The sequence below is a fragment of the Ornithorhynchus anatinus genome, chromosome 8 (assembly GCF_004115215.2).
Source record: "Ornithorhynchus anatinus isolate Pmale09 chromosome 8, mOrnAna1.pri.v4, whole genome shotgun sequence".
NCBI classification, from domain to species: Eukaryota; Metazoa; Chordata; class Mammalia; order Monotremata; family Ornithorhynchidae; genus Ornithorhynchus; species Ornithorhynchus anatinus.
The window spans coordinates 17,309,700-17,322,525 of NC_041735.1; the positions used below are offsets into that span (position 1 = coordinate 17,309,700).

The 12,826-nt window shown below is 40.3% G+C and overlaps 1 long non-coding RNA gene across 5 annotated transcripts in view; it reads left to right on the top strand.

The window, feature by feature from the left end:
• Nucleotides 1–12,826, top strand: part of LOC103164817 — a 110,628-nt gene that overhangs the window by 67,925 nt on the left and 29,877 nt on the right. For 4 of the 5 annotated variants that reach the window (XR_003761505.1, XR_003761504.1, XR_003761511.1 and 1 more), the window contains 4 exons: nt 3,958–4,051; nt 8,116–8,281; nt 8,389–8,463; nt 10,633–10,656. This is a non-coding gene — a long non-coding RNA (uncharacterized LOC103164817). Of the gene's footprint in view, nt 1–3,957; nt 4,052–8,115; nt 8,282–8,388; nt 8,464–10,632; nt 10,657–11,786; nt 11,904–12,826 lie in introns of those variants that run through there. The other variant, XR_484353.2, reaches the window with a different exon arrangement.

The following is a 12,826-nucleotide window of genomic DNA, read 5'->3' on the forward strand; positions in this document are numbered from 1 at the left end:
GACCCACAGATCAAATGTGCATGAGGAACAGTGAGAAGTCATCAAAAGGGTAGAACCAGGCAGTTACGTTTCCAGAAATAATTGAACAGAAATTGTGCTTAAGGGCCAATGTATTGTAGCCAGCACAAAAAAAAAATCATAATTACTTCCAATTTGGGTTCTGTCCTATGAATCACACTAGGAACCATGTTTGGGAAATCATAGTTCACTGTCAACAGCCTGCAAACACTGCAGAAAAAAACATACTGTGGAACAAATTTTGCAATTAAACTATTTGCCAAAGCTTTCCAAGAATGAGAAGAAAGGGTTTTAACGGCTAATTCTGAGGCTGGAGAGTATTGTGTTAATGAATTTATGACTTTAGCTCTTCAGCATTTCCTCTCACTGTTGCCTAATGAGATTTGACTAAGCTGAAACTACAGATCAGAGAATAATCCCAGTAAATAATCATGATGGAAGGATCATGACCCTTATCTCTAATTCAGATTTGTAAAACAATCCAGTCCTAAACCAGAGTCTAACACCTTGTCAGTTTGCTTTTTAAATTTCATCCAAGCAAGGAGGTGAAGGTTTTCCTATAAAGAAATTGAATGCCCTGGACTGAGTGATGGGAACTTCCCAGAAAGGTAGGGAGAAGAGGAGAGAACCAAGAAAGAGGAGACATGGCTTTATCTCAGTTTTTGTGCTGCTTATAAGGTCTGGAGGAATCAAATAAGGCTCTGAATCCAAGGCAATCAGTTGGGTTATAGTTTTAGGAGAAAAATGAACAGTTAAGCCCATCTTTCAGTAACAGAGTCAATTCAGGTGAGAGTTAATGAAGTGGTTTATAGAAGATCAAAACTAAAGCCAATCCTCTTCTTTCTAGTCTTCCCTCTCCCAGCTACCAAAGAAGAGAGCAAGGGTGAGGAGAGAAAGGGGGAAAGAAAGTGACAGTCAGATCCAGAGAACACAGAACACTTTCATGCTCCAAAGCAGTTACTTCTACTCCTGCTGGATCTGCAGGAGCTGCCAGGGTTTTGACCAGACTCTGAATAGCAAAGGCCAAGAGGTCTCTATATGTGATGTTGCCCTTTTAGAAGCTGCATCAATTAATGGATGCCTAATGTGTTTGTTATACCTAGAAATCAAACTGCCTTTATTCAGTAAATTTGCTAATAGTCATACTGGAGAGCTCAAGTTAGTTTCACTTATGCTGTGCTCAACAAATTCATAAAATCTCTCAGGGAAAAAGTACTGGATATGAGCACATAACATAATGTAATAGCTTCAAAGAAGCCATTTTGTGGAAGTATATACTTAGTCTCCCCTGCCTAAATTTAGAACGTTTCTCCAGGAAGACCTCCCCCAATAGCTCCTTTGCACTTTGCTCCCAGGAACCTCTGAACCCTGGTGCCATTTCAAATCTACAGGACTCTGTGGCAGGATCCACATAAGGGTATCTGGTATTGCATCTGTTGCAGGCAGGGCACAGGCCAATTGAAAACTCGATGGTCCAGAATAATACTGGATGGCCTAGATTAAAACTGGACAGTCCAGTACAAAACTGGGTGACTATTCACCAAGCCCTTAGATAAGAGAATATATATTTGTGAAGGGAGGAATTAGTGGTAATAATAATTATGGTATTTCTTAAATGCTTACTATGTACCAGGCACTGTACTAAGCGCTGGGGTAGATAGATATAAGCTAATCATGTTGGGCACTGTCCCTATCCCACATGAGCCTCACAGTCTTAATCCCCATTTTACAGATGAGGAAACTGAGGCCCAGAGAAGTAAAGTGACTTTCCCGTCGTCACACAGCAGACAAGTGGCAGCCAGGATTAAAACCTAGGTCTTTCTGACTCCCAAGCCTATGCTCTATCCACTAGACCATACCTCTTCTGGTATAAATTCAAGATATTTTCTTCACTTTTGGTCTTGTTTCCCTTTTTTTGTTTCTCTAGCTATTACAGCCCCCTTGACAAGATGAATTGAGGCAGATATTTGGTAGTCATCTAAATTCCAGGGTTTGGGAAGTGCTGGTCACATGAATGAAAGTTTAGGACTATGGCCAGCAGTACGCACTTCCTGATCTTCCTCTTGTAGCCTTCTCCTGACACCGATCACTGTGAGGTGAACTGTGTCCCAGCAGCCCAGCTAGTGGATTCACACCATGCTCTCTGCTTCTTTCTGTCAGCATGCTGTGTTCTCAAACTCCACCAGCCACACTCCAGACCTTTAGCTTATCAAAGGCTAACTCATGATGGCAGGTAAGCTGATGACCCAATGATTCTCAGTGTCAAGGGTAGCTGGAATTCTCTCTTCGGATCAGGCAGTCCACTCAGCCTTCAAGGAGGACTGCAATGAGCTCCATCTGTTGGATTGGCTGATTCTATTTTTAAAGCTGTCTGGGAAGATAAACTCCTTGCGATCTTACCAGGCAGCAGAGGGCTGGACCAAGTGACTCTCTGTGGTCACTTTCAGCATTTAGGCAAGCTTTATTTTCCATGCTTCATGGAAGCATCAGGATCATGGAGAACTAGACTGACAGATCAGTGTTATGACAGAGTTATGGCATTTTTCTAGTTCTGCCTCCTCTGAAGACTCAAGCCACGAACGTGAATTGATCTTTCTCGGAAAGATTTTTTTAGGCTATTTTCCCTTTCTCGGTGTCATAATTCAGAAGTTCTCAAAATGAGATCTCTCTGTGACCTTCAGAGAGCAGATTGGTCCCTGCAAAGGAAAGAGGCAAGCCAAAGTCTTCAATGAAACCTATTTCGAGCTGGTAGAAAAAAGCAACTTGTTTTCAACCCACGAATGACTCAGGAGAATGACTACAAAGCTGCAGCCCATTTAATCAGGTGTAATTAGGAATGAGACTGAAAGCTTTAGGTTTCGAGATCAAAACAGGCACAGTAATGAATGTGTTTGAATGGGCCCTAGACAGGCATTGTGTCTATGCTGAACCGAGCTATGTAACATGTTCATTTCATTCTGATTTTAATTATTCATGGTTAAATACTGTTCATCTAAAAATCCCTTATGCTTTCAGTCATTCAATAGATTATCAGCATCAAATGCCAATACCAGCTCCTTTTTTAGAAAAAAAGGTGCTGCGAAGGAGGAGAGCACTGGGGTGGGTTTTACAGACAGTTTCCAAACCTCTACAGGGCTGCAGCAGGCATACATTCCTTTCTTCGATTCAAACTTAATGCTTAGCCAATAGTGTTCTCACCTTCTGTCATCCCACCAATACAGCTAGCTCATTGAAAAATGCATTTTAATTTTGTTTTTTCCCCACTGATCCATCTTCCCCCTGCTCCTAACAGATATTTCTCATGTAACATCTTGGTGACAGTCTTTGAAACATTTCTAAAAAGAACTAAAGGGAAAATTAAAACTAAAAATATAATATCCCTAATCCGTAGTTTTACTAATTTTTTCTCATTAAAGTCTTACGGCTATTGGATCTGTTTTAAAGCAACTGCTAGTCCTTGTTTTCCGTTGTCAAATCCTGTAGTGAAATTAGGGTATAATTTGTTTGATAGTGTCCCGAGGGCCCCATTTTGAAGTTAATTTCATATTAGAGAAGTGCTTCTTAGGCTTGGTCACTGCAGAAACAGATGCATAATTTAGAAAATCTGACCTGGATCCATCTTCAGGATAATTGAGATGTTACAAATTAGCATCACACCTTCAGTACTAGAACAACTTCTCTAGTTGATGAGAAAATAAATAGTATTAGTAATAGAGAAAGCTCTTGTTTAAAGATTAACATCTTTGATAATAGCCAATCCTGCCAAGGAACATTAGCTATTAAAAAGTGTTGCCTATTTCAGTGAATTAAAGTCTTCTTCTTCTTTAAAGGACATGTAGCTAATCAGACCTGGAACTGGTACTGAGAAGAAATGAAAACGATCAGCTGATTCAATCATACTAAATATTCAGCACTATCATATTTTTGGTCATATTTCAGCATCAGATGTACCCCATTTTGTCCACAGAAGAATATCCTCAAGTCTCCAAAACAGAGGGAAGCACAGATATTGAAAATTAGAGACAAAGCCTTGGTAAGGTCATAAGGTCATAAGAGAAAGAATCATCTCTTCCCAGGAGGGAATGACACACCTTTTTCACTAAACTGGAAATCTAAGAATTACCATTGTTACCAAAATCTGTTTTAGAAGTGCTTTTGGATTTTGCCACAGTAAAATCATTTGAAAGCAGTAGTTGGAACCAGGGGAAGTACATCCAGTGCTCATTTATCTTGCCTGGCTAAAATAACATTATTAATAATAATAGTGTTATTTGTGATGTGTTTTCTATGTTCTAAGCACTGGGCTAGATTCGCGTTAATCAGATTGGACACAGTCCCTTTCCCTGTATAAGAAGGAGGGAGTATAAATATTGAACTCCATTTTACAGATGAGGACACTGAGGCACAGAGAAGTGAAGTGACTCACCCAAGGTCACACAGCAGACAAGAGGTGGAGCTGGGCCTAGAAGACAACTCCTCTGACTCTTGGGCCCATGGTCTTTCCACTGGGCCACACTGCTTTGCAAATCCTTTCCTTTCTATTACAAAGTTGCAACATGCAGCCTCCGATTGGAAACACACAACACACACTTCCCCCCAGGAACCACACTTAAATAAATTACAGTGGGTCCAAAGCCGTGGCTTGAAACCTGGTTAATGCAGAGCACCTATCTGTTCCCTTCAAAAAGAGCAGATTCAATAACTCGAGATGGCAGGAAGTACAGAGAGAGCTGAATCCATTTCTACACCCAAGTCTCCTTTTCTCTTAACCTCTGTTCCGTGGGTAATCATTTCTCATGTAAATAATTGATAATAATGTCCATGAGATCAGAACATGATGATACGGCTGCCACGGATGACTCAGTCGAGAGGAAGAGTTGGGCTGGGGAGTGCACCGCTGCATAAACACAGTTCTTTGGGTGATGAACAGCGGGAAGGAGAACGAGTGAAGCATATGGGGCATGACAGCTTAATGGTGTTTGGCTAAAATATCTTCTAAGTTTCCTACAGTGAGGGAGAGCTGTAAGTGGAAGGTGTCCTGCAATCATTCTTATCCTGGGACGTCTCACCAGGCACTATGGGGCAGAGTTGGAGGACTGTGCTGATGGGCCATGTCCGAGAGAAAAGCATGCATTCATTTCTGTCTGCATTTGAGTGGCGCCTCTGTAATGGGGGAGCACTCCGAGGAGATATTGGGCTGGAGCAAGGAGGATGGGGGCAGAAGTGTCTTCCTTTCTGGCCTTAGCGCCATTCTAGGTGAGGACATAGCTACAGGGCACTGGAGTGCCTCAGCTGGGTACCTCTTGTCTTGAACACAGCCCTGGTCATTCTCCTGGAGAGAACTGTACTACCCTCACCAGGAACTTTAGGTTCAGCTACACCAGACTCCTGGGTAAGCCAAGAAGAAGACCAATTCCCAGGTGCTCCAGATAGCATTAGGGGATAAATCTGATTCATCTACTGCAAGGGTTACTGAGGTAGAATCCTGTGTGGAAGAGACAGAGAGGAGGAAGAAAGAAAAAAAAACTGGTTGAGGAGAGAAATAAATTCCCTAGTAGGAAAAAGCTGAGAAAGACACAACAAATGGCTTTGAATGAATGAGTGAGTGAGTGAGTGAGTGAGTGGTGGCCATCTCAAAATCTAAATTTATTCCTCTGATGAACCAAGATCCAGCTTAACTTGAGCCCCATGTGAGACAGGGACTGTGTCAGATCTGAATACATTGTATCTACCCAAGTGCTTAGAAGAATGCTTGACAAATAGTTAAGTGCTTAACAAATGCAATAATAATAGTAACACAGTTGGTGACTGTCAGATGATGGAAAATAAAGCTCCTTTCTTCCAACTGTATATCCTGGAAAATCAAATCTCTGCCTGACCATCTAGCTAGGGGGGCTAAAATGACAAATCTGAGTGAATTTCCTGAAAGACACATCAGGAGTCCAGAGCATAAATGCGGGAGAAAACTCCTACATTGATTTCCAGCTTTTGCTTGCAGACCCAGAATTTTATTGTCAAATTGTGCTTTCTGAACACTTAGTGTACGTGGCTCTGCACACAGTAAGCGCTCAATAAATAGGACTGACTGAATGAATGAATAAAATGCTTTTCAGCCTGTACAAGCACTAGTGCCTGACTGGCTAAGGAGGGCACCAAAGCACCCAGCTCATGTAAAGTAGGGGTTGTTAATTTGAACAAGGTTAAAGACAAATAAGGGTATAAACAATGGAAGGGGCAACCTGGATGTCAGTTCTGGGATTTCCTAGTAACTACTCTTGATATTAATGTTTTATTTAATCACGAGGAATTATGTCTCCTTGTTTGGCTTTTAGTAAAACACTGCTCTTGCTCACTGCCGTTACACTGTACACATGTTTCACGTGAGGATGGGAGAACTCTATGGGTATTAACGTGGATTAAGGATTTAGAGCTTTAATAAAAGGTGTCAAGATGTGCAAAACAGATCAGCAAAATGCAATGGACCTCTTAACATATGGGAATTTGCTGACTGGAAGGTGAAGGTGGGCTGGTGATTTTAATGCTTTGTATCAGATTATCTAAAAATATCTGAGCCCTAGAGAGTATTGCATTTAGGATAGAAGCTTCATATGGAGAAGAATGGAAAAGACTAACTGGCTGTTTAGCCCATGTCTAGGTCAGTGATGGAAATTCTTCTTAAATAGTGCTTTTCAATTATTTTTAAGTGCCATTCAGATGGTTCTAGGGCCCCATCTTATACTACTAAGAGTTCTCCAGCAGGGAAAGGAAATTGTTGGGAGGCGCAGAGAAGAAATAAAGTAATAAATGGAAAGGCAAAGTAAACTATTCCCTCTTCACAATAAAATGGCCAATGGCTATTTAACACATCAAGCGCCCAGATTGGTCTCATCCTTCCTTATTAAAGGAACCTCCACAGTTACTGACTACAGCTAAGAACCACAGGATATTCTGTGAAGTACAACCAGGTCCAGTGGTAGGCAAGCCTAGATGGAAGGGACGGAAAAGGGGGAACCTTGTTTGGGGATCCATTCCACTTTATAAATCACTTTATAAATCACATAACTCCCATAAAATATAAATCACATAAATTCCTACAATCTGTAAGGTCCTTGTGGGCAGGGAACATGTCCACCAATTCTCTTGCATTGTACTCTCCCATATGCTTGGTACAGTGCTCTGCACACAATAAGCACTCACTAAGTACTGTCAACTGATTGATCAATAATTCCATAAAAATGATCGACCAGCAGTACAGTCAGAATTCTCAACACTGGCACAATTCCCAACACTGCCTGCAGTATAGGTCAAGTCAAGTTCTAAATAAAGAGTACAGTCTCATGCTCATAAAAATGCGCCCTGTAACAAAAGAGTATCTGTGTCACACTTCCCCCACAGGTTCACGGACTGAAACTACAAGGCTTTCCAAATAGAAAAAGAATTAAGGAAATTATTCGAAGTAGCAGTTAGGAGACAGTGTGGGCTAGTGGAAAGAACACAGACTTGGGAAACACGGGACCTAAATTCTAATCCTGTCTCTGCCATTTGCCTGCTGTATGACTTGGGGCAAGTCATACCTATTTAGGAGAAGCAGTGTGGCTTAGTGGAAAGAGCACAGACTTGGGAGTCAGAGGATGGGGGTTCTAATTCCAGCTCCTCCACTTGCCTTCTGCATGACCTTCTCTATGCCTCAGTTACCTCATCTGTGAAATGGGGATTAAGACTCTGAGCCCCACTTGGGACAACGTGATTACCTGGTATTTACTTAGAACAGTGCTTGGCACATAGTAAGCACTTAACAAAAACTATAATTATTATTATTACTTAGTTTCCTCATCTCTAAAATGGAAGTTCAATACCTATTCTTCCAACTACTTAGACTGTGAACTCTGTGTGGGATAGGGACTGTGTCCACCCTGATTATCTTGTTTAATAATACTAATAATTGTGGTATTTGTTAAGCACTTATGTTCCAAGCACTGTGCCAAGTTTTGTAACTAACCCAGAACTTAGTGCAGTACTTGGCATAAATAAGTGCTTAACAAATACCACAGTTATTGACATTACTATTATTCTCAATGGTCATTGTCTTGTCCACAGAATTCCACAATGACTTCAGGTATGGGACCACTTCAGGGCTGGGTGACTTGAGCTGGCTAGTCCTGTCCTGCTCCCTCCAGTGGGTTTCAGAATCTGGAACCACATTCACTGTCCTCTTTCACTGAGATTCTCTAAGCCTGAAGACAGTCACATTCCAAACCATGAGGTAAGTCTGGGGTGCTGCCACCTAGCACCTATGAAATTCAGAAATAGAACTCCAGCTAAACATTTAGTAAACATTGTCTGAATGGTTTTTCTCTCTTTTTTTTAAAGGGAATATTTTTCAGTAGGCTGGGATACTCATCCAACTCTGGCCCATCCAGCCTCTTCTGCTTCACACCAGGACAGGTAATTCAGCACAACAGGTCAATCTCAAAAGGAGATCAACCAAGCCATGTTAATCTAGTGGGGTCAGGAGGCAAAAATAAGGAGAAGGATGGGACTGTAGGACCTTGGCATACCAGTTTAACCACCTTAAAAAACAGAGCTAATGATTCTTGCTTAAAGAATGCTTTGGGATCACTTGTCAATGAGTATTGGAAAATTTCCACGTAAAATTGGCACAGCCAGTCTTAAGGAGGTGTAACAGGTACACTTTTGGTCAGCCATATGCTTGGGTGACCCCTCACCCCAGCTTATCACTGTTCTACACCTGGCCTCTTAATTCTCCTTTCCAAAACATCTCGGGCAGACAAATAGGTCATGGGCTTCCTAATTATGGTGACCTGCCAACTGTCCCGAGTGGTGAGTTTAATTCCTGCAGGTTCAGACAACATTTTCATAAACAGTAACCCATTTTACCAAGGGCCCTCAGTAATGCCAAGTTTTATTCAAAATTTCTCATGGGATAGAAAACACAATTTGCTGGGATTTCCTTGCCCAGGGAGTCTCAGTCATTCAGTGTAACCTGGATCTAGTAAGAACATTCTACCTCCCTTTTGGAGAAGTAGGGAATTGATTTGGTTATCACACTTCCTGCTATCTGATAGTCTACTCTATGTATTTTGCAAACAAATTAGCTGTAGCCCTAAAAACCAGTCCTTGAAATAGTGACTGTATTAGCTTATAAAATCAAACATCTTCAGACTGTCAGAGTGGGTGTTTGTGTCAGCATGGATCTTCCCAGGCTGAAGGTCAAAAGCAACCATCATTTTAGAGGATCAGTTGATAATAAGAATAATGGTACATATTCAGTGTCTGCTGGGTACAGAGCACTGTTCTGGGAAAAATTACACAGGTAAGAATTAGACAAGGTTCTAGCCCCCAAAAGGTGTTCAATCTAAGAATAAGGGGTGGGGGTTGCTGTCAGACACATAAAGTTGAAATGTTGACAATACAAAGATGACTTATTAAAAAGTGAGAAATACAACATGAGGACTAGGCTACTCTGGCTAGAGGAGAAGAGCACCAGGCTACTTGCGGTTCAGAATCCAATAGTCACAGGCACAGCACCAACTGAATGTAATGGGAAGCAGAGTGGTCTACTACTACTAATAAAAATAATAATAATGGTATGTTTTAAGTACTTACTATGTGCCAAGCACTGTTCTAAGCACTGGGGTAGATGCAAGGTAATCAGATTGTCTCATGTGGGGCTCGAAGTCTTAATCCCCATTTTACAGATGAGCTAACTGAGGCACAGAAAAGTTAAGTGACTTGCCCAAGGTCCTACAGCAGACAACTGGTGGAGCCATAGTGTAAAGAGTACAGATCTGGGAGCCAGAGGACCTGGGTTCTAGTGTCGGTTCTGCCACTTGCCAGTTGTGTGACCTTGGGTAAGTCACTTCAGTTTTCTCTGCCTTGGTTTCCACACCTGTAAAATGGGGATTCAATACCTGTTCTCCCTCCAACTTATACTGTGTGGCCTATATGGGACAAGGGCTGTTTCAGATTTGATCTTGATCAAGTCTAGTGCTTAGAACAGTGCTCAACAGTGCACATAGTAAGTGCTCAACAAATAATAATAATAATAATTGTTATTATAACAAAGCTCTGAATTCTCATCAGCTCTACACTGCCTGGACCTAAGCCTTGCCAATTCAAAGACAAAATTTATCAAACAATACATGGTATTTTTGAGTGCTTATGGTGTGCAAAGCCCTGTACTTAATGCTTGGGAGAGTACAATTCAATAGAATTAGAAGACACAATCCCTGTCTACAAGGAGCTTTCTTTTGTAGAGTCATAAATTAACAATTTTCCAAAGCCATAGATCTAAGAATTGAGGTCTGGGTAGGGATCCAGGGTGGTATGCCAAGTCTATAGTGTGAGATCCTGAGGTCTTGGGTTAACACCTTCCCTTCTTCTTACTATATGAGTAGAGTAGCTCCTTTGGAGGTAAGAATCCTGTGGTGTCTATTTGAAATTCCTGTGGTTCAACATCCTCTACTTTTCCCTGACTCTCTTCCCTGTGACTCTCTTCCCTGACTCTCTCCCTTCAAGTCAGATCTATGCTGCTGACTTGAAGGAAAGTTTAACTTACACAATTCTTTCTTTAAAATATCTATTGAATTATAGGGAATGAATAATGCTGGATGGCAGGTAAGCTATTTAGTTGTCTTTAAAGTTTGCCTTTTAAATGTGGTACTTTCTGTGAATACTGCCTGTGTTTCTTCTGCCTGATCTTTTTTTATTTCCACCTGCACTCTATCCCCGGGAATCAAAGCTAATAGTCTGTTATGCAGTCCTTTCTCAGTTCTGTTATTTTGTTCTCTGCACTCCTCAGCAGTCTCTGCAAGTGACTAATTGTTATATTTTATTATTCATTGTATTAATGCTAGCACTTAATATGATCATTGGTAAAGTACATTATCATTAGTATTAATATTACATTATTAACCATTTCCTGGTTATGTCACTTTTTGATTTGCTTAATATTTACAAGCACAATTTCTCTTCTTTTCCTCTCCTCATCAATTTTAGCAGTAGCTTCACCGTAGGACACATGTAGGATCTGCATTTTGGGAAAACTAAATGTGCCCAAATTTGTTAAGGTTTTTACTGATGTGTTTTATAACTGACTTTATAATATACATATAAAATATGTCGCTGCATCTGGTAATCATTTCATTAATAATGAATAAAGCACTTACAAATGACACCTTATTTAAAAGTGATGATTAACTCATTTGGTTTTAATGCAAATGCAAGACGTTATCTGCAGTTCCTCAGAAAACATTATGCTGGGTATGTGTGTGAGAGAGAGAGAAAGAGAGACAGAGAGAGAGACAGAGAGAGTGCCTTGAACCTGATGAGATTTCTGCCATCAAGAAAAATACTTCTTTGGGGAAAATAGCTTAAAAATAGCGAACAGCAGCAAAACAAAATGGACCATGTTCCGAGCAAAATATGTGGGAGGGGCAGCTAAGGATGCCAAGAGTTACTCAAGTTCTCCTAGGGCTCAATCAATGACCTTGTGTTGGCAAAATCTGGGACTGAAGCCAGTAAAGCACTATCCTGATGGTAAGCCCATTTTTTAACTGTGGTTGTTTCATTAGGAATTTTATTCAGCTAGTTGGCTGCATATCAAGACTCTAGTTAGCCTTCATTGCCTTCGCGGTTGGAATAATACAGTACTTTGGTCACAACTCCACAGATAGCTGAACATTTACCTCTTTTAGATGCATTATCAAATCTGAGTTCACCAGAAACTCATAACTCTTTCTTTTCAGGGTTTGAATCTACAGGACATGTAAGAAAATAGTGCCATTTGGAGAGGTTTTGGTCTGCCACATCATATATTTCTCTAGCCTCAATAAACACGTTGCTAAAACAGCACTACAGAAATATTTTCTGTGTTTTAAGTTTTCATTCAATTAGTCAATAGATCTTCTGATTACTGTATGCAGCTCACTGTACTAAGAGGGTATAATTAAGTAAACAGCAGTCTTTTGAAGGCATAATGAAGTAAACCACACTCTTCCCTCAAGGAACTAAAAATCTAGGAAGAATCAATTAATCAATCAATCAATGCTATTTATGGAGCTTTTGCTGTGTGCAGAACACTGTACTAAGCACTTGGAAGAACACAATAAAATAGAGTTAGTAGAGACAATCCCAGCCCACAAGGAGTTTACAGGGATAAAAGGCACATACAAAAAGAAGAAAATCAGAAATGTGAGTGGTTATAACTACAAAGGGAAAGATTGATAAGTGAATAAATAGTAAAGTACAGTGATCATTATAAACATAAGAGCTAAGGGTGGCTATAGATACTATCTACAATAAGTGCTGAGGTACTGATTTTCAGACTGACTTTACATTTGTGTGAGACGAGTGGGAGAAAGTCATCAAAGTTTGTGATAGATTCTAGGGCAAAATGTTCCATATGGTGTAGTGTGTCATAGATCATACAGGCAGTCCCTGCATGTTTTACTCAATTTGAGTTGAAAGTAAAATGGACACATGTATATAAGTGTTTAATACATGTTATTGATAATGATAGTTTGTATAAATCCAGTTACACAAGACACTTCAAGCTAAGCTAATAAAAATTCTCAACATATCTCCATGAAATACATGACCAAATTTTGCAGCTTAGATCTCTGTATAGATGGAGCAATTTTGAATTTTAGATCAGTAATGACTCCAGAGAATAGAAGTTTACACTATTGTATGCACATCTTTGCCTTTTTAAATTTTGGTAATTTGGATTCCTCTTTGAAAACATGTAAGAGAATTTAAAAGTTAAAGAAATTCCTAGAAAATTGCA